This window comes from Tachypleus tridentatus, chromosome 7 (genome assembly GCF_004210375.1).
Source record: "Tachypleus tridentatus isolate NWPU-2018 chromosome 7, ASM421037v1, whole genome shotgun sequence".
In the NCBI taxonomy this organism is placed as follows: Eukaryota; Metazoa; Arthropoda; class Merostomata; order Xiphosura; family Limulidae; genus Tachypleus; species Tachypleus tridentatus.
Window position 1 is genome coordinate 41661420 of NC_134831.1, and position 26539 is coordinate 41687958.

General features: G+C 35.0%; 1 long non-coding RNA gene across 1 annotated transcript in view; it reads left to right on the forward strand.

Moving 5' to 3' along the window:
• The first annotated feature begins 7311 nt into the window (after window positions 1-7311).
• The window catches only part of LOC143255513 (uncharacterized), a 30204-nt gene continuing 10976 nt past the window's right edge, over window positions 7312-26539 (forward strand). The window contains exon 1 of the long non-coding RNA XR_013030685.1: window positions 7312-7350. This is a non-coding gene — a long non-coding RNA (uncharacterized LOC143255513). The remainder of the gene's footprint in view (window positions 7351-26539) is intronic.

Sequence of the window (26539 nt, forward strand, 5' to 3'; positions counted from 1 at the left end):
AAATTAGTAGAGGGGAAAAATGATGCTAGAGTGAAAATTATTACAATAAACAAGAAATTTAATTGAAAAACCAATCGTTAATTGTTGAGTCTTAACGATATTGGATAATTCTATTTAACATTACAAACTCGTCTGTAGCGAGACCGAACTGAACATCGAAAATTTCTGTCTTTAAAATAAACATCATAAATGTACGAAAATGTTTGTTTCTCGTTTCCACAAAGCTTCGTGTGCATATTTGGTACTAGATAGCGCTAGATTCGTCAATTTACTAAGGAATCAATTAGGCACTAAGCTCGAAGGTATCACTTTGGGCTTTAAAAAAAATTTTTTTTTTTTACTTAGCACTTTGGTGATACGCTATGAATGTATAGCGTGATTAATGAGTGTAGTTGTCGAAAGAAAGAAATATGAAAAAATGTAAATCCGTAATGAAAATGAGTAGGCAATATATTTAGTTTAAAAAAGGTAAAGGATAAATTCCTTACACGAGAAGCAAGACAACTAGATGTCAACCCTTACGGCAATTTTTTAAAATTACTTTCATAGCTATATAAAAATTATACAAAGATAAATTTAGACAAACTAACAGTTCTAAATAGTAAAACGCAAAGGGAATTCCAGTTAATTTTTTTATATCAATCTTTACCTCGGAACTGTAGAATCAGTACTAATTTATCGATACTTGACTGTTAGCAAGAGAAAAAAAAAGGTATGTTGGGCTTGAATCATAATTGTGTTTAACAACAAAAATTGAGACCAATTCATCAATGTCCAATAACTGAAAGCTCTGAGGAAAAAAGGGTAAATTACGACTAATCACGTAACGATTTATAACTGTTGGGTGTGAATAAAGTAGTTTTAACTAATTCAACCTGTTGCTTTCCAAGTTTGTCTCTCCTTTTTTTTTAACAACGTTACTGATGATGATAAAAAGATAATCTCAACTCCTCTGTTCGTTTAACTTCTTTTAAAGATGAATCATCTGTCTATTCGTTTTGCGGCCCGGTATGGACAAGTGGTTAAGGCGCTCGACTCGTAATCCGAGAGTCGCGGGTTCGAATCCCCGTCACATCAAACATGCTCGACCCCTTCAGCCGTGGGGGCGTTATAATATTACAGTCTATCCCACAATTCGTTGGCAAAAGAGTAGTCCAAGAGTTGGCGATGGGTGGTGATGACTAGCTGCCTTCCCTCTAGTTTTACACTGCGATATTAGGACGGCTAGCGCAGATAGTCCTCGTGTAGCTTTGCGCGAAATTCAAAACAAACCAACTTTGTAAATCTTAAACATAATTGTTGAAATTAACCCTAGGGTTAACAGATGGAAGAAGTGTGTTTAGAAGTTTTGAAATATTTGGACATTGGGTGTAAATTGGCGTTACGAATGACGTTCAGTCCTACTACTCGTTGGTAAAAGAGTAGCACGGGAGTAGGCGGTGGGTGATGATGGCTAGTTGCCTTCCCTCTAGTCTTACGCTACAAAAATTCAAAACAAACGGGCGGACGGAAAAAAGAAGTTTTTCTGGAACTAGAACGAGAATTCTTTAAAAAAAACAACTTATCACCGCAGTTATATATGTTCAATCCAAGTACTCACATTGAAACTAGCTTCAGAAACCATCACTTAAGACCTTTAACCTCTGACCATGAGTTCCAGGGTCACAGGAACTATAAATCGATTTCTATCGTTAGCTATCAGAAGTATCGAATAAATTATTGTTGTGTACAACGTTTTAAATACAAGTTAAATACCCACACATGGGTTCTTCTCACAATGTTATTATTATTTATTGTGTCACGTTCTCAGTAATCCGCCCTAACAGAAAGCTATTGGAAGTTTTCCGTGGCAGTTATATCGATCGCGTATGTGCGGAATGTTGAATGCAAGTCATTTATATACCACTCTAGATAACGGGCGCCAGTTTTTGACAATGAAGACAACTTAAAAATTGAAATCCGTCTAGATAAAAACAAATAAAGACGGATGGCCGTCAAACAAAAACAGAGAATGGAAGGATTCATATGATGGTGAAATTTCATTTCTTGATGAAATTCGAATAACTTCGACAGTTTTCGTTGATGATGTAAAATCGTCACGTAAATGCCCTTTAAAGGGTATAGAAAGAAAGTTTCATTCTAAAATTGACGTGAACAGTCAATTATGTATATTCTCTCTATGTTTTACAATGCCCACACTGACTCAGTAAAATAATTAGATATTTAGAATTCTGACTACGACTCCCAGTTTGTAGAAGTTTTTGGCAAGTTGTAACGCTTCAAATCGGACTTTTATACCCGCGCTAGGTAGAACATAAATTGTTCATTTTTGAAGCTTTCCACTTGACAGAAAGCATAGTTTAAAAAACAAAACCTACAGAAAGAATAGTTAAAAAACAACAACATTGGTTTCACTCGAAACGGTTTGTGGACTGGAACTGTCATAGTAAAACAGGGACTTGGCTACATGAGTTAACTTCGCGAGCTATCCCTAATTTCAACTTATAGAAAAGAGGCAACTAATTAACAGCATCTACCGCCAACTTCAGAGCTACTAATATAATTGAAAAATAAGGTTGATCTTATTACTCTTATAATCCACTCACGACTTCATAATACGGAGCGCGAATTTTTAACGGGGCGCGAACCTTGGATGTTTGGATACAGAGCCCAGCACGTCTTCATGTGTAGAAATTTGAATAAGTTGGCATATTTTCGTCTTTCAAAATAGAAAAAAAATCGTTTATTTTATGTAGAAGGAAAAGAAAATAGAGTATTATGGTAGGCGCGATTGATTTGTCAACGCAGTCACGTTTTATCTCCCGAAGCATGGTTAGAAGAGGGAAGACAGTTGGTCGCTCTCCCAAAGATTACGTGTACGTGTATGTAGACTATGAGTGTATATTTTATATCACAATACATATAGTTTTATTCTCGTAACCTAGAAGTGGAGTTATTATCTAACGAACCATCTTTTTCACATGAACTTAAGAAATAGCATTCAACAATGTTTCGGTATATTTTTAAATTCTTCTGGTACATTGTTGTCAAAATACTCGAATATTTAACTGAAAATATTTAAACTTTGAACACGGAAAAACGGAAAATTTCATTTTGTAAAGTCAAACATATATAGTTTGTCATAGGTATCAAACGTTTCAATTCTAAATAGATGTATTTGTATGTATTGAAATATATTAAAATACATGCAAACATTACCGGTTTTTTTTAGAGGGTCTTGATTCAATATTATGAAATTTAGAATATTGAAAACTCACTTCATAAAATTATAATCAACTCAAAATATCCAGTGTTCGGAATACGTTTTTTTTTTGCCCCGCTCTCCGTTTGGTTTGTTTTGAATTTCACGCAAAGTAACTGGAGGGCTGTCTGCGCTAGCCGTCCCTAATTTAGTAGTGTAAGATTAGAGGGAAGGCAACTAGGCATCACCACCCATCGCCAACTCTTGGGCTACTCTTTTACCAACGAATAGTGGGATTGAGCATCACGTTATAACGCCCTCACAGCTGAAAGGGTGAGCATGTTTGGTGTGATGGGGACTCGAACCAGCGACCCTCGGATTATAAGTCGAGTGCCTTAACCTCCTGACTAGGCTGGTAGTATGGAGATATATGAACTTCAAAAGCAATAAATAAAAATATTTGTTAGTCTGCATTTTACTTGAAACTTTATTTACTTAAATTATTTGTTGCTCCTCCTCTTCATTCATAGTTTTGTTGGATTTAAAACTAATTCTGTATCTTAATCAGGATCGAAAGATAAAAATGAAGAAACAGATCAACAGTATCAGGTTATAATTTATATATTAATAAGGATTACTCACGTCTAACTACCTTTTTTACACCTTTGTCGTGGTCGTCTTCTGTACGACCCAGCATAGCCAGGTAGTCAGAGCGCTAGACTCGTAACCTGAGGGTCACTGTTTCTAATACCTATCACACCAAACATGTTCACCTTTTCAGCCATGGGAGCGTTATAATGTGACGGTCACTCCCACTATTCAATGGTAAAAGAGTAACCCAAGAGTTGGTTGTGGGTGGTGTTGACTAGCTGCCTTCCCTCTAATTTTACACTGGTAAATTAGGGACGGCTAGAGCAGATAGCCCTCGTGTAGCTTTGCATAAAATTCAAAACAAACAAAAGAAATATGACGCAATGTTTATTTTCAGTTCACCTATTTTCTTTTCATACATACAAATGTCATACCTGAAAGATATTAACGAAAATAGCCATATGTATTAAGCTCTATCTATAAAGAATGTTCAAATGTTGAAGCCTTTCATAACTAGTTTGTATTTCGAATTTATTTAGACAGAAGTTAGACAGTGGAAATATTTTATTAGCACTTGGCACAAAACTGAGTATATTTTTATGCTCATGTGCAATCTACTATAAAAGTCTCTAAATGTCTAATATTATTGAACTTACGTGTGAACAAAATAACGTAACATAAGCCCCCGTACTGAGGAGGACCCCCGTTCCCAGTCTCCAGCAGGTCTCCGATTAGAAGTCAAACAATCTGTCAGTCATAATTGGTTTAAAGTTGTGTTTAATAATTGCTAATTTTTCGACGATACAATTATCGAGCTTACACCAAACTCATGCTTGCTACGTCACTGTGTGACTAGCTTTTTTCCCTATCCCATCTTTCTCCCCCATTTTCCCTTAATGTATGAGTGTTAGTGAGTTCGCCAGTGAGCTTTGTAAGACTACAAATAACATTTAATTGTCACCTTCACTCCGAGTAACCACGTTATCAGGCAAAAGTAGAAACTTTTGTGTGTTTTTTTTTTGCGGGGGTGGGGGTGGTATTTATCGTGCTCCAAATTGTTTTTATACTTCACAAGATTCATACGACCTCTAGTGCTTGAAAGACAGTTGTGCTGTTCTTGTTTTGTTAGCGTACAATTCCACAGTGGGCTAATCGCGCATTGTACACCATGGGTAATCGAACCTCGGATTCTAGCGATGTGAGTTTGTAACATTATCGCATCGCTGAGCGACCATAGGAATAAGCGAAAACGTTAAGTAATTAATTTGAAACCAGCAGAGGTAAAAAACAATTTGTAAGCAGCTATATTAGCTCACAATACTTGTAGTTAACGAAGTAACACATGTAACGAATTTAAAATTACCGCGGTAAACGTGGAGAATTACTGGACTCTCGGTCGTGAATGCTATTCACATGCGCCTTGTAAGATCTTATCTAACCTTTGCAAACAACAGCAAAAAACATTGTCATGCCACGCTTGATTTTTCGAAATAGCAAGGACTATAAAAGCCAAAATGCATTTATCCAGATGGAGTATAGTTCCATTACTGTCTGCTCATTACGATTTTAGTAACGGGTGTACAAGAGGGCCGTGAAATCTTATAAGTGTAGCGAATGTTGGTATAATAAGTCCCACGTAGTGTGGGATCACCTAGCCTAGAGCCAAATGTAAAAAAAATATCGTGAAAGTAAAAATACAGATTCAATTTTTAAACTTAAATCGTTTCTGAATTAAACTATTTTTATTATATAACCAACTTCTTTATGAATAAACAAACCTCTTTAATCAACAGAGGCTAAATTAAGAAATCAACAAATATTTTTTCTAGTTTTGTTATCTGTACGTTTCATTTTATACTTTCAGTACATACAGTATGTAGACTAACGACAGTATTAGGTTATACTTTTGTTGCTAAGCAGCATGACAAAAAAGCTATTGTTGGATCGTAGTATCACAAAAACGCACCGGCTTTTCTATATGTTAGAAGTTCTTAATCTAACTGATTTTTAAACGTAAATAAAATGACGATCCATATCTTCAGCATGTAACTTTCGTTAGCTCAGTATTTCGCTATTGCTGCTTCGTCAGTAACTATAGATATCCTTTAAGTTCGCTACTCCAGTTAAAGGTAAACTGTAACACTGTCATTCGTAAATCGAGCATTGAAGAATTCGATCGTGATTTTCATTTACGTTCATAGATATCTTTCGTAATAAATTCCAGTTTGCATTAACCAAAATTAAGAATAATAACTAATTTTTACCAATAATTATTCTACGAACACACTGCGAATTCATTTCACGAATGGTCTTAATTTTGAATGACTCACAAAGAAATTTACCGACGTTTAACTGTCTCGACTGCACTTTTCTTGCCTCTTTGTTTGTCAAGCTTGATTTCGCAGAATGTATTTATTTCAGTTATCTATGAAACGTGAGGTTGTTAAAGTAGGGATAGTAGACAGGTCCTCCCATTCTTGACGGGCTATACTCTAGTGTATAAATACTTGTGTGTTTTAATGCAAAACTACACAATAGGCTATCTTCATTCAGTCCACTTCGGATTTAAGCGTTGTAAGTCCATAAACTTGCAACTGACCCTCTTGGGACAATCTTAATAACTTGAAAATTAGGTAAATCGAATATAAATATTAGATCTGGCAAGTTATGGAATAAGTAATTTACATTTTTCTTTTATTAGTTGCCTTATGCATCTAAAATAGTATAGATTACCATTGCTTACTGGCGTCACAGATCCTTTTGACTTTATGATACAAGCCTTCTTTGAAAGTTCTACACAGTAAGTTACAAAGCCATTATATATACATGTGTGTGTGTATGGCTTTCTTTCCTTTTTGTAATATATGAAAGCAAATTAAAGTGTTGTAATGCACTTTATGTATTGAAGACGCTAGACTCTTCATGCTATTTACAAAGTTTTCATTATTTTATTTTTACGTTGCTTCAAATACTCGGTAGATGACGCCTGTGTTCGTTGAAAAGGAATTAGTATGTCTGCGTTTTGTTTCTAAAGTAGGTGGCAATGCGCATGACCTTCCTAACAAATCAGATACACTTTATCATTTGATCTAAACATTTTGACATCTGTATAGGTTGAATGACGTGTTGCTGTAAGATATCATTTATATCCTGGTATATGTATAATGCTTTATTCCGTAGTAATTCGGAGACTAGTACAGTATATATTTTCAAATAAAATTAAAAGTAAATTTATAACGATGCGAAATTTTATAAATTGTAGATGTTTATGCAGTTGAAATCACAGTTGATCATTAATAAGACGGACTGAACTAAAAAGAACGACTTGTAAATATATCTTGCAGTTAAGCAAAATATATTCAATAAAATTATCTAGCAAATGCATTTGTCAAGGCATTCGCTAATCTCTTGAAATGCCTTTCTTTTAAATACATTCGCTTGATTTTTCCATTTAAAATCAGTTTTTTTTCAGTGAATAAAGACATTCACTGAAATCACAGAATTTCTGATCAGAAGAATTCGAGAAGGACAAAACGACCAAGAAGGCGAATGAAATCGTATGTCCAGACTTTTAATCTCTCTCCAATGTTAAAAGAACTATAAATCACTTTCTTTAAGTATAGTAGCCAATAACTTGATTCAAGCTTGATAAATTGTTTTTTTAAATCTCAAACTAAAACTATTCTACCAGGTATTTACTCTGATGCTGTTCTATCTTAAAGTGCCACCAAAGCCTACTTTGACGCCAATACTGCTTGAAATAAATGTCATTGTATCTGTAAGATAACTGTAACCGGACTTTTAAACCATACCATCCACTCAACTAAACTTTAAGAAAAACCAAATTTAAAGCCAGCCTTTATCATTCAGATATTTAACAAGCCATTTCTTAAAGTAACTTAAATTTACTACATCCGCCTTATCTGAAGACAATTCTTTCTAATGATCAACCACCCTGTGAGAAAAATAAAACTGTCTTAGCTGAAAATGACTCCTGCCCTGCCAAACTATATATTTTTGTCCCCTAATGCATCATTCACTACGAAAAATATTGAGCATCGACACTATCAATTCCTTTAACAGTCTTCATCGGCCCCTTCAGACCTCAGCTACCCCTTAATTTTGTATTCAAAAGAAACCAATTTCAGAGACGACAACCTTCCCATCTCAGGTACAATTCTAGTAACCATCATCTAAACCTTTTCCAACAATTAAATATCCTTCATAAAATAAAGAAGCCAAAGCTGAACACAGCACTACAAGTGAGGATTAACCTGTGAGTTATACAATAAAATCGTAACTGTTTAGACTTGTGTTCAATGCTTCTGTAGACAAACCTAAGATCACATTTGCTTAGATGGCTTAAAATTCTGATCATCTACAATATCAAGATAATATTCTTCCATAACATTATTAAAGTTATTACTATTAAAACGATACTTGTAATTCAAATTATAATAGCCCACATACATTGCATTTATTATAATTAAAAGCCATTTACCGTTTATTTGCCCATCTCGTTAAAAGGAGCAATGCTTTTAAGACTTAGCCCTGAGATACTTCGCTTGTTACACTAATCCGGTTTGACCTAACTTCATTTATAACATGCTTTCTTCCATCCAGTCAGTTTTCTATTCCATTAGTCAGCTTAACCCTACACCTACAGAGGTTTTGAATATAGCACTTTGTCAAAGACTTTCTAAAAATCAGGTGCACCAAATCCACATATTTATCCTCATCAGTATAAGCAGTAACTTCTTTAAAAAATGCCAAACGATCAACTATGGAATTATTGTTTCCCTTTTTGAAACAATGAGGTCTATCTAACCTAATTCTAAACTTTGTTAGCTGACTTTTCAAAGCATATTTTATCAGAGTTTTAGACACTACAGATGTAAGACAAAGTGGGATGATTTTTATTACCTTCTTTGAAAAGATAGCATCGCCCATCCTTCACCATTTGCCTAATATTCAAGGACTTGAAAAGAATAGTAATAGATCGCTTATATATTCAGTCCTTAACCTGCTTTAAAATCCTTGAAGAAATATTATGTGGTCCAGAAGTGATATCATTTTTATAGTTCCCAAGTTTTTATTAACAAGCTCATTGTTTCCACCTGGCTACTGTTTAAGATGACACTAATTCAGAGCTTGTTACTTAGCGTAATGTAACTTCACGTAACTTTTGCCAGACAAACAAGAGGCAATTCTTGTTTACATCCGAAGAAAGAACTTAAAGAAGAACCACTTTCTGTGAAATTAATCGAGTGTATTTTTTATAATTTATTGTTTCAACTTATAAAGTTCAGGTGGTTGTTCGATCTGCAGCTGTGAACTATTCCAACACTAGTTCAGTGCATAGGCTTCATTAGTTTCCAAACGACTCGAAACAGAAATAAGAAAGAATAAAAAATTGTAAGTTACAAACAAAATATTTTGGTTATTAAGATAATTTGTTGTTGTGTTGTGATCATTTTATGATACATAAAAAGACATAAATTAATTAAGTTGGCACATTTGAACACTAATGTAGTACCAACCATTTAAGCCTGTACTAATATTTTATCATCTGGTACATTTGTTAACAACAAGTCTGTGGAATATAATAAACAAGATGACTGTATATGGTCTAAGCACTGGTTGCTTCGCTTTTAGAGAAACTCTTACTAATGAATGTAAATATACATGAACAATCATTTGAACTCATCTGAAAATAATACTAGAACGGAAATTATTATTGGAGCTTCACTACTTACAGTGATTTGATCTGACCAATTACTGGACAGAACGACGCATCTCTTGATGGCGTAAAGTCTGAGCTTGGCACGTGCCTTCGACTTTAAAACGGAGTTGTTTAGTAATGAAATTGTTAATTATTGTAGATTAAAACGTGTAAAACACTTGTAGATACCTACTTACTCCATGATACAAGTATAGCGCACGACGTTTTATCCTTCCATTTCAGAAAATTATACTAGGCACAGGCACTTAATCACCATCACTACTGTGTAATATAATTAAAACAAGGGTGTCGTTCAGGCCGTACTCTTTACGAGAATAAGTATAACATTACATCTCTCACCAACGAAACGGTCTATTGGGTTACGTACCAAAACGCAAAGGGCAAGGTTTTTAAAATATTATATTTCCCTGACAGGAACAATAACACCCGTTATGGATAATAAAGAAAAACCTAATTGGTTTAGTTTCGGCCTATCATAACCAAGTGTAACTAGGTAATACTGTGATCGCAGAGGTGAAGTGATTTCAAACACACACGGAGGCCTAATTAAAACACAAAAGTTAAGGCGTGTGTGTAAATATGTTTCGGTTTTCGTATTATATCTGCCTTACTGCTAATTAACTGTGCACGAGTAAGGATAAAGGGCTCAGATATTCTTGAACATAGCATGAAAAGTGTTACAAATTAAATGCTTGAAATGGACGAAGCAATGAAATTACTACATTTAACACAAGCCTTCAATTTGCTTAACAGAGTGGGCTCAACGTAAGGAATTAAAAAGGGTGTTACGTTTACATGTTTTACGTCTTGTAAGATCCCAAGCCTCAGCATTATAGCTTCCATTAAAAGACACTAGAGGACGCGGTAGCAGTATCAGAAATGAAGTGCATTCATGGTTATTAGTGTGTAGCGGATAAAACAGCCAAATTGTATTTTATGTTAAGTATGCAGAAAGATGAACGTATATCTGAATGAAATACATATGTTTGGTGGAAATAATCGAAAGAAGTTAGATAAGTTATATATATATACACACACACATAGTGTTTAGAATTTATTTATTTATAGCAGCTAGATATATTGCTGATATAAACCGGTTTAACTTCCACGTGGTCAGGTAAAATGTTGTTGAAACCCGTATTTCTAAAGTTTTAATTAATAAGTTAGCTAGACGGCATTAAATTACTTTTAACATACATAAATCGTTCGGGAATACAGTGATCTAAAAATGAACGAAGCGTCTAGAAACAAGGCTACGTTGTAAATACGAGAATCGGCGAACATTGAGTCAGACTGCTTCAGTGAAGTATTTCAAACAGTATAAGTTATCAGGCATATTCACTTACATAATCGGCCAGTCATGCAGAGGTAAATTTATTTTTACGTTAGTTGTCGAATAATTAGCGCGGTATTACAAGAAACAAGTATCCGCCCTAAAGTTAGACGTTCTTATGAAAGGCATAATTTAGTATTTGAGATGTTTATACGGAAGATAATTCAGAAGGTGTCACGTATTTATGTCTAACAGACATTCGGTGTATATGTTTTGAATAGGAATATTCTCTTTTCGTACTGCACGGGATGAGGTGGGGTTAGAAGTGACAATAACAAATAACAATCACTACAAACATGATTGTAAAGCGTATATTGTAATTTTTGTTGAAACGGATGTGTTTGAAAGTGTTTTCAATTTTCCATTCATTTGGTTCCAACCAGACTGGGGCCTAAGTAGCACGCAATCTATCCAAGCTTATTATAAAACTCAGTGGGTAGTGTAAGCTGTCACCTTTATTTTCTGTCTTAAGGGAGTTCCTACATTTCGATTTGTCATGGTTACCTGAGTTCTTGTTTTCTTTAGGCTTACTGAAAGTTTCTTCAACAGTCATCACACAGTGTTCATCATAAGTACACTTAACCACTCTTCAGATACAACGTATTTGTAGGTAACTACGAAATTATTTCTACAAAATGACACCTGCTAAGATATTTGAAACTACTTTCTATTTGTGCACGAAATATCTCTTCAAAGGTACTTATTACTACTGCTACCAATTATTATTATCTATATTTTGTATGTATTTTTGAGCATTGATAATTCAAAAAGCGAGAAGAGAAAACTATGAATAAAATTATCGGATTTCTATTTTAAACTAACGTTTTAAAGTATTCTACTGATAAGTAACTCTAGTTCGTTACAAACAAGGATAGCGGAGTCTCTACTCTGTTTCTGTTCGAAGCTGAAATTACTATGTTACATTAATCCGCTAATATTGTGTGTGTTGGTATTTGATGTTTACCTTCACTGACGAAACAAAAAGCAAATAAACAAAGTTTACAATACACGAACCTGTGACATCTATATATTAGGTTGAGGAATAATTCGTGAGCGTTTTTAAATAATTTCATTCAAGCATTACATGCAAGACTATACAATACTTTAATGCATGAACACATTACACCCAAAACATTTATTATGATACTTTATTTCATGTAATACCTAGGTATATAGTATGCATTGTTTTAAACGAAATTGCAAGAAATTAAATGCGAAAAGCAGATGGTGTCGAAAATGCTCGATTTTGTCCACTTGACATTCCATTTAATGAGCTGAAAATGAAAGCAAAAATTAAAGACATGTGAAAATCAAACACACCATCTATTAGAGCAAAAAATTATCTACCAAATGACATGAAATATTTTGCGAAAGCGTTTCATTTATGAATATATTTTTTAACTTGAAAAAACGCTCACCAATTATTCCTCAACCCAATATATTCCAAGGATGTTTATTATAATAAGTCACGTTGTAGGCTCCTGGTATCAGTTAGGCTTTCGATGTAGTCGTATTACTGAATGGTTATATACGCAGTGTCACGTAATTCATGAAATGCACTTATCCCAAAATAACGGACTCAAACCTCCTGGAAAGTGTTTACTCAAATAAGAATCTGTTAAAGATTCCTAGTTTCCAGTTCTTGACTCTTCTTACCTGTGTAATTGGCACTATCCCCCCAAAACACCAGCTCTAAATGATCATTTCAAAATATATTTCGTTATGCTTAAATGAGCAATATCAGGCTTTAAGGTAAACTGCTTAGAAGGCTGGGTCAAAGTAAGCATTGGCTACAAAGTTAAGCTCATATAAATTACGTTTTTCAGATAGAAAGAGTCAGAAGGTTAACAGATGAAATCAAGTGGTCATGGTTCACACCGTGTAAAAGAAAAAAAAATGTTCCGCATATTGGTTAATGGGTGCGCTATAAGAGAGACATTTAAATCTCACTATTCGATTAGAGAGTAGTAGCCCAAGAGAAGGCGGTAGGTGCTGTCGTCTAGCTGCCTTTCCTCTGATTTATCGGCTCGAAATTAGAAAAAAAAATCTTTGTGTAGCTTTGCTCAAAATCTCTGAAACAAGCAAAAATTGAACTATGTGAACAAATCCATAACTTAAGAACATAAACAACAATAAGAAGTCGCAACTATCAGAGTCAATACTAAAGTAGAGGGGCCCGGCATGGCCAAGCGCGTAAGGCGCGCGACCCGAAAACCGAGGGTCGCGGGTTCGCGCCCGCGTCGCGCCAAACATTCTCGCCCTGCCAGCCGTGGGGGCGTTGTAATGTTACGGTCAATCCCACTTTTTGTTGGTAAAAGAGTTGCCCAAGAGTTGGCGGTGGGTGGTGATGACTAGCTGTCTTCCCTCTAGTCTTACACTGCTAAATTAGGGACGGCTAGCACAGATAGCCCTCGAGTAGCTTTGTGCGAAATTCCAAAACAAACAAACAAACAAACTAAAGTAGATAAATTGTAGTCATGGCATCGCGACAAATGAAATCAATGCCAAAGTAAACTAGTTGTGGTGTTTCAAGTAGAGGGCGCTAGCATCAAATCAGACCAGTCGTGAAATTGTGATTAATGGAGCTAATACCAAAGTAGACCAGTTGTGGTAATGCAATTGAAAGGCACTAGTTTCAAACCAACCAATCTGTCAGTTGCAAGTAAATAGTTCTATAATAATGTACACTTGTCTTGATGTTATTACAATAGGATAATCATATTAAAATAGTTAATGTTTTGGAAATGACAGTGGAGAACCACAAGGTTAAAATCCTGCTATTCTATGTGTAACGTTAGTTTAGATGCTGGCAACTACACTTTCCGAATATTTTTCCTGCTGTTGCTTTCTCTTCTACGTCGTATTCGCGCAGCTAACGTTATATTTAGAAAGTTGTATTGTACATTTATTCCCCTGTGTGTCTACCCTTATAGATGTGTTTATCAGTTAATATAATTAATGAAATAGATGTATTCGCAACTAGCGCTGCCATGAGTGGTCTATAGTAGTACTATATGTTAATGAAATGGTCAATAATTTCCATTTAATAGTAAACCATACTGGTGATATATATATATTTAAGTTACCACTAGAGGCATTTTAAACTGAAATTTCAATTTTCTTTTTCTTTTAAGAATATCTTTATCTTACCTTCGTTAAAACCAGGAAAGCCGTAAATGTTTATATCGTGCCGTCTATTTCTATTAAACCCACCAGGTGCCCGTTTGAAACCACTGATAACTCAGTTTCACTTTGATAATTCTTTAGTTTATTACATCTGCACCGGTGTTATAGTAGATAAATTGTTAATCAAATTGAAATCAGCTACCGGTGTTTTATGTGGATATCTCAAAGATTTCAGAGAATGCATTAGTATTCTGAAAAATATTAATAAAGTAATGATAAAGAAATAAAAAAAATACACCATAGTTGTGAATAGTAGATATATAATAACATTTATTTTATATTTATTAGGTTATCGGTCCTGCATGACCAGGTGATAAAGGTACTCGACTCGTAATCTGAGGATCGCGGGTTCGAATCCCCGTCACACCAAACATGCAAACATGCTCGCCCTTTTCAGTCGTGGGGGCGTTATAATGTTACGATAATTTCCACTATTCGTTGGTAAAAGAGTAACTCAAGAGTTGGCGGTTGGTGGTGATGACTAGCTGCCTTCCCTCTTGTCTTACACTTCTAAATTAGGGACGGCTAGCGCAGATAGCCCTCGAGTAGCTTTGCGCGAAATTCAAAACAAACCAATTATTGGTTATTTATTATTATTACAAAAAGGTTCACGTGTTTCTACTTACGTAATAAAAGTAAATAACGTTTGTCTTAAGTTTAAAACCTTAACGTTATTTGTCACAGCGAGTTTCAAGTAATTGTAATGATGTTTCTAGATTAACCTATTTATTCTAAAAGTTATTTTTTTGGACGATCAATTTTACTATTTCATAAGTAGAAAGATTATTTTTAATTACCTGTGGTGCCAATGTATTGTATCCGCGTGTGACGTATTCATGACGTCATATATGCACCCAGAGAATGGGGAAAAATAAATTTCTCTGTGATGGGAAACGGAGGTATAAGTTTGTTTTGAATTTCGCGTAAAGCTACTTAAGGGCTATCTGCGCTAGCCGTCCCTAAGTTAACAGTGTAAGGGAAGGCAGCTAGTCACCCACTCATCGCCAACTCTTGGGCTATCTTTTACCAACGAATAGTGGGATTGACCTTCATATTATAACGCCCCACGGCTGAAAGGGCGAGCATGTTTGGTGCGACGGGGATTCGAACCCGCGACCTTCAGATTACGAGTCGAACGACTTAACCCACCTGGCCATCTCGGGCCGAAACGGAGGTGAAACAGAAAAAACTGTGACCCCTATTGCAAATGTACATGCACAAAGAATAAAAATTTCGCGAAATTGGGGATTGCACATCGCATAATAAAAAAACGTTTTTACAGTATCATGCAAGCAAGAGTTCCATCATAGTATGATACAAAATGTGAACCGTATTTATGTTTGTAACAGCCAGAGGCCACTGTTAGGAACAATTTTTATGTAAATGCACTGCAGTTAGTGTTGATGGTGAACGGGGAAGAATTTGTTGAAAGTCATAATTACATAGCGAAACCTTATCGGTATGTGTCAAACAATTAGACTGTAATTCTATTAATATTAATTATCTTCAAATTAGTATTTTGAGTAATAATTGTAATTTTTAGTCTGTCAAGACATATACATGTGATATACAGTCACAAATTATTTCAAACCGTTATATACAACACGATTTTCTCATATGATATACGAGGTCTGTTTCACTGTGTCGGTATTTGGGTATTGATGTTAAATACCCAGGAGGGTCAGGTACAATTGACCTCTTCCTCCCTCCCGAACGATTATAGCGTCTGTCTTTAGGGTTTTTTTGGTTTTTTTTTTTTTTAAGATTTGGGCCAGAGTAAAAGTATAAGATCATACTCAGGTCCATTTCAGGGCTCAGTCCGTGCATGGACGAACAAGAAGTTTTTTTTGTTTGTTTTTTCCTTTTATTATTTCTCTTGTGTTTTTTTTCTTCATTTTTTATTTTTTTATTATTTTTTGTATTTTCATATATATATATTTTTTGTATTTTTCTCCTTTTTCTCGATAGAGAGAATGCTACTACTACTTGTAGTAACACACACACACACAGAAAAAAAGAAAGAAAGTAATAATAATAATTATTATTCAATACTTGAATAATAATTCAAAAAGAGAAAAAAAATGATTAAAAAAAAGAAAATAATAATTATAATAATAAAAAGAAACAAGGACTAAGTGTCTAGTGCATAGTGGCCAGCTTGTGTTACATTTCTTAAATATATGTTAAAAGGGGAGAGGTATTTAGGACCATTTACATCATGTACGTGATATCTGTCGAGATCACACATTAAGTCATTTTTATGCCAATTCTTATTGAAATATTTTAGAGAATTATGCAAGAGTCTTTCAGATATTGTATCTATGTTTGCATACTTGTGCATGAATGTGGTTGAGGTGTTACGTGGTACTTTATATGCTGAAGTTAGTACTGAATTTTGTATACGTTGAAGTTTCTGTACATGTGTGGGTGCTATGTTAGGTATGAACCTATCAAGTATGAAGAGAAGTAAACTAGTGAAATGTTGTTACACCAAACAATGCAATGGCGAAATAGCACGTAGGAAATAATGTAGAGTGCTTAATGACTGAAGACGATTTTATTGCAATATTGGTCTGAGCAAGTTCATTAAAAAAATCCCTAAGGAAACAGGTCGCACTTGTGATAACCCACTTACGGACACCAAAACCTACTAAAACTATAGCTATGGTCATTACAGCAGAACAAGTAGAAACGAGTGCAAGTGATGTTGGTCAATGGATGGATTGGCTAATTTCTACTGTTTGTCAAGACTTTTCATGTAAACTGCTTCATGCTCAAGCAGTGAAAGAAACAAGTCTAACCCAACGTGTTCATCTTGCCTTGCAGTTTTTCAGCAAATCTGAGAGTGAATGACCAATAACCTGCTAATATCTTATGGAGTGATAAAGCACATTTTACCCTTTCTGGAAGTGTCGACACGTGAAACTGTATTACATGTTGGAAACTAATCCACATGCAACTTTTCCTACACACCTTCATAATGACTAAGATAACATTCTGGTGTGGTTTCACAGCTGACTCTGTTACTGGACTGTACTTATTTAAAACTCCACCAGGTGGACTTCAAACATGTATATCCAGTGCTAGACGATACCATGCAATACTCACCACAACTGTGATTATCACACTACATCAGTAACATGTGATAGACATTACGATTTTCATACAAGATGCTGCATGGTGATAACCAAATGAAACACTTCTTGTAGGAACGTTTTCAGGATAGAATTGTTTTTGATCACTTTTCCTGTGAATGGTTGCCTCGTTTACCGAAATTAATATCTTCTGGTTGTAGTTATACCGAAAGTCACGTGACTACCGTGGAACACATCGAACAGTTCCAGACCTCAATAATGCAAGTATCTAAAAAGTGTTCAAGAAATTAGATGAGACCCCTGTTGTTCCTGTAATATCCAATGTCACACGGATGAAAACTACACACTGGAGAAGCACATTCTGAAAAGCTGCTGTAATTAATCATAAGGTCATAACAGTGCCTCTGGTGGTTACATGTGGCATTTGTATCCGCACGATACCCTTAACACTCCTGTGCAATTTCACTATTTGTGAGACATGAGGCGGTGAGCTGTGGAACTTTCTTTACAATTACCCTGTACAATAACGATCAGAGTACTCACTAACGAACATATTCTAAATCACAATAAACAATCACATATTGATTGAATTTCAAGATATTGGTTGTAAACGTGAATATGAACGCACGTGCCTTTTGGTAGTTCACCAGTAATTCTGAGAGCTTATAACGATAAAAATCAGGTTTCGATACCCGCGACAGACGCAGCTATTGTGTTGCTTTTCGATTAAAATAAATAAAAAATTGACAGATACAAATATATTTTTAGTTTTTCAATTGAAACTATTTATCGTATTAATATAGATTTTATTGTATAACTGGAATTAATTGTTTGAATTTGGCGCGACGACTTTATCAATACATTTGAAAGTCTGAATTCTTAATTCGCGCTTGTCGTTTCTAATATTTAATAGAGAAGACTGATTAGAGGGAAGGCAGTAGTCACAAGCATTCAGTATCGACTCTTGTTTAACCGAATAGCGGAATTTGACTGTCTCCCTGATAACACACCCACGACCCCAAAGTGCGGTTTTTAAAGTTTATTTCAAGCGACAACGAGATGTGTATTGTTGACCCTTAGGTTCACATTCAACATGCTTCTAGACCACGCCTTCCGACCTGTTTCTTTGGAGCTTATCAGTTCGTTACTCAATATTTCACTATATTAGCTACTTGCGCTGAAAGCCTGGACATGTATGTATATGTAATACTAAATACAATCTCATCACTGTACGGTTATTACGCAAGTGGGTAGAATAAATCGTATGCCATATTTGGCTGTTACTGGTAATAAATGTTTGGACAACACCTAATTTATATATACACGTGGTCAAGCATAATAATAAACAATCAATTGGATAATATTACCGGATGTAGTCTTGTCAGTAGCCAGTCTGATTCTAAGGAAGACAACCAACAATAATGGGTTTTTATTTCACTAGCATGTTTATGGACGTTATTAATTATAGTTAAATTATATCTTGTCGCCTAAATTAATTCTCTATAATTTTATACTTTTTTCTTTCAAGTTTGTACCTTTAAAGAGTGTTTAGTTCTCATGAGAGCATTTCATTAAATAATCGTTTTTTTTACATAAATATCGTACAGTGTAAAGACACTCAACTAATGAAAAATGAAAATATACAAATTTATGAAATTCACACTAATAATTTTATGTAGGCATACTTGAACATTATTTTTGCACGTACTATAACAACGAGTTTTGCACTTAAATTTATATATATAGGTCTATTTAATTTGAATGTTCAGAATTAATATATAATTTTATGTTGCTGCTATTATTCTGCATTCATAGTGAGTCAATACTAGTTGGAACAAACAGTTATCCTAAACTATTTACAGTAACTAATCATATTACGTAATAAATAATATTGAATTTTCAGTGTCAACTTTGTAAAGGCACTTGACTCGTAATCTGAGGGTCGCGGGTTTAAATCCTCATCACACCGAACATAGTCGCCCTTTTAGCCGTGGGGACATTATAATGTTACAGTCTATCCCACTATTCGTTGGTAAAAGAGTAGTCCAAGAGTTGGCGATGGGTGGTGATGACTAGCTGCCTTCCCTCTAGTCTTACACTGCTATATTAGGGACGGCTAGCGCAGATAGCCTTCGTGTAGCTTTGCGCGAAATTCAAAACAAACAAACCAAACCAATTTTGTAAATCTTAAACATAATTGTTGAAATTAACCATAGGGTTAACAGATGGAAGAAGTGTGTTTAAAAGTTTTGAAATATTTGGACATTTGGCAGTTGGTAGATCAGTTTTCTGGAGCCTGTGTAAATACTAGAGCTCGATATTCGTGTGTTTATTTTAATATATTTTGCAGAAAAGCTAATAATAGTTATAACAAATTATTTTATGGTTTGTATTTTATGAACTTGTTTTACACTAGCAGTAAATCCTTTTTTACAAACTGTCGTGATTTCTACTGAAATGTTCGTGTGTGTGGTCACACTCAGATTTACGGGTACCATAAATATAATCATATTTACGTAGGTATACTCACATGAATGTACGTATTTTATTAATATGATAACTAAGTTATTTTAATTTAGAATTAATTGACAATTTTATCATAAATAATTGAACAATTATAGAACAATTTATCTTGAAGATTACGACACCCTATATATATTTCGAACTGTGTTCTAAAGACTGCTTGTATGGGCATTAAAAGTTTAATTAAAATAATGTACAGAACGTTTCGACCTTCTTAGATAATCGACAGTTTTAATACCCATACCAGCCATCTTTAGAATACATTTTTGCTTCAAGCGAGTTTCTTGTCATTATGAAGTATTTCGAACTGTATTTTCTGTCCGTTCGTTCGTCTGTTTCCCTTTGTGCTGCGTTTGAAAAGCTGTGCACGCAGACAAAACTCAACATTCACTTTTGAAATGATGGGAGAACAGACACGAATAATGTTGATGCCAAATTTTATTTCTCAAGCAGGATATTCTACACTAAACTGTTAGGAATTAATCATACTATCATTCACACTTTAAATTGTGATGTCACTTAAAGAATAAAAAATATAGATTTACTGTATGTCATTCTTGAGGGGTTCTTAGCATGACTGAAATTCTCAATAATTACTTTCTGATGAGCGGTATAAGTAGCTCAGAGTTTTTGTTCTGAGTGAAATCAAGAGCGAAACACAAGCAATCTTTTTAAAGTCCAAGAAATAGTTTAAATTGATAGATTAACTTTCCCGACACTGTGGACGGGTACTTTTGCTTGTTTATTAATAGTATTAGTATATCTGTGATATTAGGCCATATTAAGATTGATAAAAAGTGTTGTACTAGAGAAAATGTTTAAGTTTCTCTTATTGAGTGATACAAAGAAAAAGTTAGTGATTTAAGGGCTAATTCACATAATTTTTCTAAATATCCCAGCATGGATGTTATGTCATAAATAATTGATATAAACGGCATTTACAACATATAGTCTTATTTCTTGACGAGCTATGATTTTGAGCAGAATGCCATGTTGGCTGTTGTGCACAGGAAACAAGGTATGCTTTGTACGTTATATTAACCTATTAAATATTAATTTGCCTTATAGAGTACGGTCGGCCTCCGGCAGTTGAATGCAAATGTGCTGTATATAGCGTATGGCTTACAAAAAATCCGCGCGCGTATAGAGCAGCCACAATCAATAGGTTAAAACGATACTGAATATATAAATCAGTAAGTCACTTGAGAACAATAGGAAATATTAAGCGATGAATCAGAACTACATTTTAATACTGTTCGATTTTTCGCAGTGTGATGCTACCGAAAATGGGTCTCTTTTTGGGAAGAATATGTAACATTAAGATAATAAAGACTGGGATTTTAGAACTTTCAAGATGGGAATGTTATCTGTACTTAACTGCATCGAAAAACAAAGAAATATGGATCAACCTGAGATTTCAAGACCATCTGAAAATAGCCTTGTAACAAATCGTATCCAAGCCGCGGTAAGCAAAATTTGTCATATTTTAACAGATAAAAATCGACTAACACAAAGGTCACTGGCAAAAGCTGTCCATGTGTTTAAGGCAACAGTACATAGAATAATCAGGAAGGATCCTTATCTGTGAAAGATACAGGTCACGTGTATACAAGATTTCTGCATGACATATTTGTTCATCTATACAATGCTATTCCATACAAAAATATAATGGTCAGATCGCCGAACACAGCACCAACATATTCCTGTGTGATCGTTGTTGAAACAGGCGCTATAAATCTGCTGTCCTCATACACAAGGTAATCTTTTGAAAGCCAGCAGGGAGAGGCGGTGTTCTATGGCCATGACAGCTTTATGATGGAGCTTTTTACACGATAGAGCATGATCAAGCGTAGTGACAGAGACTATAATGATGTCGTGGCATCGTACTCAACCTATATAGTTGAAATGGAATGATTCTTCTTACTGGAAACATGTAATGGGCAAGTAAAGAGTAATGCGTTTTACATTATTTTCGGTCTAACATAGTATCAACTATACATGTTTATAATAAATATTTGCATTGTTGCTGTTGCATCTCGAGCTGGCCACAATTGTGCTATCCACTGGTCACCCCTAGCATAGATCATTGGTGGTAGGTTGCAACTGTTTCACTGTCCACTCTCTTTCTCTGGCCAGTAGTTCAAAATTAAGTACGGCGCCAGATAGTCTTAGTCTGTGTTCAGAATGTTGGTTAAATGAATATTTTGATAAAATTAAACAGTATACTGTAGCACGTGTTAAACAACAAAGATAAAAAAGGGGAGGTATAAACTTGCGTACAGGTTTGGTTTGTTTTGAACTTCGCGCAAAGCTACTCGAGGGCTATCTACGCTAGCCTTAATTTAACAGTATAAGACTAGAAGGAAAGCAGCTACTCATCACCACCCATCGCCTACTCTTGAGCTACTCTTTTACCAACGAATAGTGGGATTGACCGTCACATTATAATGCTCCCACGGCTGAAAGGGCGAGCATGTTTGGTGTTATGGGGACTCAAACCCACGACCCTCAGATTACAAGTCAAGTGCCTTAACCACCTGGCCATGCGGGGCCCTTACGTATAGGATAAACGCTACTTTGTAGCATTATCATAAATAAAAATTATAAAAAACGAGGCTATATAGTATTGTTTATTTGTCTTGGCATAAAACTACACAATAGGCTGTGTTCTGACCGTCGCAGGGAATCTAATCCTGGATTTTAGCGTTGGAAGCCTGTAAATTTAATTCTGACACACGGGGGGGCGGACAAAAATAAGTTATGTGTTACTATATATATGTGTGTGTGTGTGTGTGTGTGTGTGTATATATTTTCTAGGATGAAAGCTTGCAAAGACCCCCCCTCAGTGACACAGCGGTATGTCTACGGATTTACAACATTAGAATCCGGGTTTCGATACTCGTGATGGGCAGAGCACAGATAGCTTACTACTTAATTACAAACAAACAAACAAGATAGCAACTAATAATTATAAAAGTCTTAACGCGGTTAAAATTTCTAGTAATATTTATTCACAGAAATCGTTGTAACGACATTCACAGAACACGAAACTCCATCATACGTATTTGTATATACTATCATATTCGAAGATTATTATTTACAGCGATCCTCTATTCATTACGTCTAATAACAATACGAAACAATAACGCGACTTCAAGTATAAAAACAAATAAGCTTTATTCGGTGGCAATCGCCTCTAGGGTTAGTGAGTAGTCTCTCATTTCTATTTGCCGGTTGTTTGTTGGTTGTTTTTTTATTGTTGTTTTTTGCCGCCATGTCTTGAATTTTATGTAATCTTAAATATACAAATTTGACAGAAAAAACAACAAAAACCTGGCGCTTACGAAGATGAGAAACAGAGTACAATGATTATACTTAGCGGTTGTATCATGAATTATGAAAAAATAGAAGTGGAATTCTGTGTCTTGAATGATTTACAGTTCGTTTCTGCTCTTGATATAATAATAGAAATCTAGTTTTGTGAAAATTTTATTTTTCTTCTGAAATACCAACTTTTCTTTACTGAAAATTTTATCGAGAAAAAATGGAGTAATAATTATTAATAATTTTTCAAAAGAATCCATGAAATACGAATTAGTCGAATAATCTATTTCCAGTTTGTATCAAATCTGTACAAGTTCTCAATTGCTTTATAATTGTAGTTGTGTCAATAGAATTTTATAGCCCAATTACCCAATGTTGCCTAGAGCTTATAGACTTCAAATATACATTCTTTGGTTGTGCAGGTTCTATAATGACATTTAATGGGAAACTTTTGTCGTTGGAGACCTTCTGTTTACTTCTATATGAAAGAGTTGTTTATATACACAATGAATGCCCCTGTTGGCAACTCTCTCTTAAACAGATACTCTTCTATCAACGAGATATTTTTAACATGAGTAATACACTAGAGAGAACGTGTGGTTTCTTTATACAGATGTCAAGATGTCATCATTGAGGGATCTCGGAGTTTTGTTTCATTGACATAAATATTCACCAATGGTGGATTATTAATGGAATATTTGTGTTGTCCTTGAAGAAGACAGTCTAATATATGCATTCAAATTAATTAATGTCAAAAGAAGAATTTAAATACGATGAATTACCAAGACCCTCCAATAGGACAACGGTATGTCTGCAGACTTACAATGCTAGTCACCGGGTTACGATACCCGTGGTGGGTAGAGCACAGATAACCCATTGTGTAACTTTGTGCTTAACTATAAAGAAACAAACGAAGAAAAATTATGCAGTGTGATTGTTTGTTCTAGAACAAAATCACTTTGGTCTGTCTACTGTGTCCACCGTGTATGGAGTTTAGCGTTATAAGCCCATAGACTTACCATGTTCCACTGTGAAAGATCAAAACCCAATTAGCTTTAAAATTTAAGAACAGAAATGAAATTACGAAAAACAAAGGGAAATAAAAAGTAAAGAAGAACAAAATGTTTAAAAACCTCGCAAGTGGCTGAAAACTGTCGAATACTTCTGCGTGTAAATAAATAAGTTACATAAACATTTTATTATAGCGAAACTTCTACCTTTAATATAAAAAAGCACAGTATGTCAATACTTAAAGTGTGGGGTAAAAAAACAGTTAATAGATCTATCACGATGTCATATAGTTGGAGAAGGTATATGTTTTAAGTGTGACAGTATGTGGACAGAGAAGCAGTCTAGAAGTTGTATAGAATTCCGGGAGGTATAGTTTTAAAGTGTGTCGGTGCCAACGAGAAAGAAGAAAGTCTAAAATGTTATCCAAAGATGTGGATTTCTCGATAAAATTTAATAACATCTATATATAAATAACCCTAGTGTTTGTTTGTTTTAAATTTCGCGCAAAGCTACACATGGGTTATCTGCGCTAGTTGTCCCTAATTTAGCAGTGAGAGACATGAGAAAATACAGCTAGTCATTACCACCTACCACCAACTCTTTGGCTATTCTTTTACCAACGAATAGCGGGATTGACCGGAATTTATAATGACCTCACGGCTGAAAGGGCGAGCATGTTTGGTGTGACGAGGATTAAAACCCGCGACCCTCAGATTACGAGTCGAACGCCCTAACCACCTGGCCATGCCGGGCCTGATAATAATAAGAAACAATTGAGGTAGGCCTAGGACTGAAAACATATGGTACATTAAAAATAGTTCCGAGAGCTTAAAGAGAGAGCAGAGTTGGTTGAACGGGGATTCGAACCCGTGACCATCAGCTTAGAAGATGTATTGTAGCTGTGCAAAAATATTCTAAAGAAAGCAGACAACTGCTTTCAAATTAAGAAAAATAGGTAACAGAACAAGCCATTCTTCTCAGCCACGTACGCTAGTATCTATGAAGCGTTAGTTTAAGTTTTACTTATAAGATTTTCAGTTGATTGTGAAAGAATGTAGTTCAATATAATAATTATCTTGAAAACTCTCAGCTTTATGTGTGTGTGTTTTCATATAGCAAAGCCACATTGGGCTATCTGCTGAGTCCACTGAGGGGAATCGTACTCCTGATTTTAGCGTTGTAACTCAGCTTCATAACGGCATTATGTGTCTGTAGCTAAACAACACTTGAAGAAACACTGATCAATAACAAAAAAAAAATTATTCTGTACATTTTAAAACAATTTCCATGGATATTAATCCGACATTTTCAGTTATTCCTGCCTGCTTACTCAAGCGAGCAATCTCGCTTTTTTTTTATGTAACTAGTAAAATAAATAAATGTAAATCTCGAAGTGTTTACGAAAAGTATTGGAAAAAAGTAGGCTTAGCTTCGAAAATTTGGCTAACTTACTACCAATGTACAGTGTTGACAGCAACAAATGCAAATGATGTTTCGTGACACAGTCAGCCAAGAAAGAACACAAAGATAATATACACACGGAAGAATGCAGTTACGAACAAAAATCGTTTGTAATCTCACGTGCATTAATAAGAAAGTCTAGACTTAACGTGGTGTTCCAAGAAACTAGAACTATTATTAAAAAGAAACACAAGGTGTCGCCTTAAAGCAGTTATGTTGGAATTCAGAGCTCATAAAATGAAAAAAAAAGAATTATTTTCCTTAGTTTTGAAAACTTAAATCGCTCGTGGTGATTATATTGTTCCGCTCTGTAATGGATTTTGTGGATAAAATTACGATTGCATCCTGCGTACTTACGTTTGTTTGTTTTGAATTTCGCATAAAGCTACAAGAGGGCTATCTGCGCCAGCCGTCCCTAATTTAGTAGTGTAAGACTAGAGGGAAAGCAGCTAGTCATCACCACCCACCGCCAACTCTTGGGCTACTCTTTTACCAACGAATAGTAGGATTGACCGTCACATTATAATGCCCCCACGGCTGGGAGGGCGAGCATGTTTGGTGCGACCGGGAACTGAACCCGCAACCTTCGGATTACGAGTCGAACGCCTTAACACGCTTGGCCATACCGGGCCCGCGTACTTATGAGAATGTTTACTGTTTATATATATATATTAGCATAAAGTTCTTCAAAGCCCTTTGTTTAAAATATTTTGTTTTAATTTGATAAATTTTGATAATTGCAGATATTATTGTTGGAAATTTTCTATTTTTTTAGCATATAACATAAAGAAAACCAAACACCTATTTAGATAATTTACTATGTCACTATAAACTGTTTGATACGAGAAAATGTTATATTGCTATGGCTCCATAGCTTAGGATAAGACGTTTCGAATCCTTTCGGAAGGAATGGGTGTGTGTGTGTGTGTGTGTGAAGTCTTTAATAAGAACGGTGAAAAATCCATCAGCCTCTTTCAAAAATAAATGTAGCTCATCCGACAGGTGGATCTGTTGTCACCAGAAGCAACATTCACCTGTCGGCAAGCTAGGCCTTTATTCATTTATTTGTA